Source organism: Coregonus lavaretus, assembly GCF_964263955.1.
Source record: "Coregonus lavaretus genome assembly, chromosome: 29".
Lineage (NCBI taxonomy): Eukaryota > Metazoa > Chordata > Actinopteri > Salmoniformes > Salmonidae > Coregonus > Coregonus lavaretus.
The window spans coordinates 5934958-5937775 of NC_140016.1; positions in this window are offsets into that span (position 1 = coordinate 5934958).

Below are 2818 nucleotides of genomic sequence, written 5' to 3' on the forward strand. Positions count from 1 at the left end.
CTGAAATGGCGTTAGGTTCGTAGAGGAGTGGCGGAGAGAGTTCTGGGCATATTCTGCCCATGGCAGGAACACCGACCAGTCCCCCGGCCGGTCCTGGCAATAGGACCTCAGGAACCTACCCACATCATTATTAACCCGTTCCACCTGCCCATTACTCTCAGGGTGGAACCCAGATGTCAGGCTGACTGAGATTCCCAGACGTTCCATGAACGCCTTCCAGACTTTTGACGTGAACTGGGGATCTCGGTCAGACACTATATCCTCTGGTACCCCATAGTGCTGGAAGACGTGTGTAAACAGGGCCTCCACAGTTTGCAGAGCCGCGGGGAGACCGGGCAGAGGAAGGAGGCGGCAGGCCTTCGAAAAGCGGTCCACAACGACCAGGATGGTGGGGTTCTCTTGAGAGAGAGGCAGATCAGTTAAAAAATCAACACTCAAATGAGACCATGGTCGTTGTGGAACTGGTAAAGGTTTTAACTTACCCACTGGGAGGTGCCTAGGTCCCTTACTCTGGGCGCACTCTGAGCAGGAGGAAACATACACCCTCACGTCCTTAGCCAAGGTAGGCCACTGTACGACCGATACCTGGGTGACCCGAGGAGGGTGACGTGTGTGCCCAGTAGATCAGACGATTACGGATAAGCGCAGGCACGTACTGCAGCCCAGCTGGACACTGTGGTGCAGATGGATCTGTGCGTAATGCCTGTGCTATATCCGCGTCCATCGCCCATACTACCAGCGCCACAATGCATGAGTCTGGCAGTAAGGGGGTATTGTCTCTGGGCCTCTCCTCTGTATCATACAGCCGGGACAGTGAGTCTGCCTTCACGTTCTTCGTACCCGGAATGTATGACAGTGTGAAATCAAACCGAGTGAAGAATAGGGCCCACCTGGCCTGGCGAAGGTTCAGCCTCCTCGCTGCCCGGATGTACTCCAGGTTACGGTGGTCCGTCCAGACGAGGAATGGGTGTTTCGTCCCCTCGAGCCAATGTCTCCACACTGTCAGAGCTCGGACCACAGCCAACAGCTCCCGATCACCAACGCCGTAGTTCTGCTCCGCCGGGCTGAGCTTCTTTGAGAAGAACGCACAGGGGTGGAGCTAGGGTGGCATGCCCGAGCGTTGAGATAGGACTGCTCCCATCCCAACCTCGGACGCAACCACCTCCACTACGAACGGTAGTGATGGATCGGGGTGGGCCAGTACCGGAGCCGTGGTGAACAGTTCCCTCAGGTTACTGAAGGCCCTGTCAGCCTCAGCAGACCGGCAGAGCCGGGACGGCTCACCCTTCAACAGTGATGTAATGGGAGCTGCGACCTTGCCAAAGCCACGGATAAACCTCAGATAATAGTTGGCGAAGCCAAGGACGCGCTACACCTCCTTTACCGTGGTTGGAGTCGGCCAATTATGCACGGCTGCAATGCGGTCGCCCTCCATCTCCACACCTGTGGTAGAAATGCGGTATCCGAGGAAGGAGACGGACTGCTGGAAAAACGTACACTTTTAGCTTTAGCATAAAGGTCATTTTACAACAGTCGGGCCAGTACTTTGCGAACCAGGGACACATGCTCGGCGCACGTAGCGGAATACACCAAGATGTCGTCGATGTAGACCACTACACCGCAACCAAGCATGTCCCGAAACACCTCATTCACAAAGGACTGGAAAACTGAGGGAGCATTCATCAAACCATAGGGCATCACCAGGTATTCATAATGCCCCGTGGTTGTGCTGAATGCTGTCTCCCTCTCGGATACGCACCAGGTTGTACGCACTCCTGAGATCTAATTTAGTGAAGAAGCGCGCTCCATGCAATGACTCAACCACTGACGGAATGAGGGGGAGAGGATAACTAAATCTAATCGTCTCCTTGTTCAGTGGTCGATAGTCAATGCATGGGCTCAGACTGCCGTCTTTCTTCTTCACAAAAAATAAACTCGAGGAGGCGGGTGAAGTGGAGGGACGTATGTACCCCTTGCACAGGGACTCAGTGACGTATGTCTCCATAGCCTCCGTCTCCGCCTGCGACAGGGCATGACTCCTGGGAGGTACAGCGTCTACCCGAAGGTTTATTGCGCAATCCCCCGCCCGATGAGGTGGTAATTTAGTCGCTTTATTTTTAGAGAAGACTTGTGCCAGATCATGGTATTCGGGGGAATGCGCACGGTGGAGGCACCGTCTGGACTTTCCACCGTGGTTGCACCAACGGAAACACCCATACACATACCCTGACACTCTCGCGACCACCCCGTGAGAACCCTCTGCGGCCATGAGAAAGTGGGGTTGTGGAGTGCTAGCCATGGAATACCTAACACCACAGGGAAAGCAGGAGACTCAATGATGTAAAAAGTGACCTGCTCACAATGCGTCTCCTGTGTGATCATGGTAACTGGTACCGTGACTTCCTTTATCAACCCAGACCCTAATGGTCGACTATCAAATGCTCTGATGGGGCGTGGAATGGATAGGGGAACTAATGAAATGCCTTGGCGGTGTACAAAAGTTTTATCCATAAAGTTCCCAGCTGCGCCTGAATTGACTAGCGCCTTACACTGGGGAACTCTCATGTGATCAGGGAAGTATATGGGTATGGTACAGTACTCAGAAGAGGGCTCTGAACAAGAGTGGGTGCTCAATACCTGGGGTGATGCCAGAGTGCCCTGCCGGCCACCTCCTGAACCAAAAGAGCGCTGACGACAACGTGTGGTGGAATGTCCCTTCGTGCCATCCAAGTGGCGCTGGCGCTGTCATCCTCCGCTCTCTCGGTGCGCGGTACCACCCAGCTCCATGAGCTCTGGATCCGCGTCGGTCGGGGCGGGA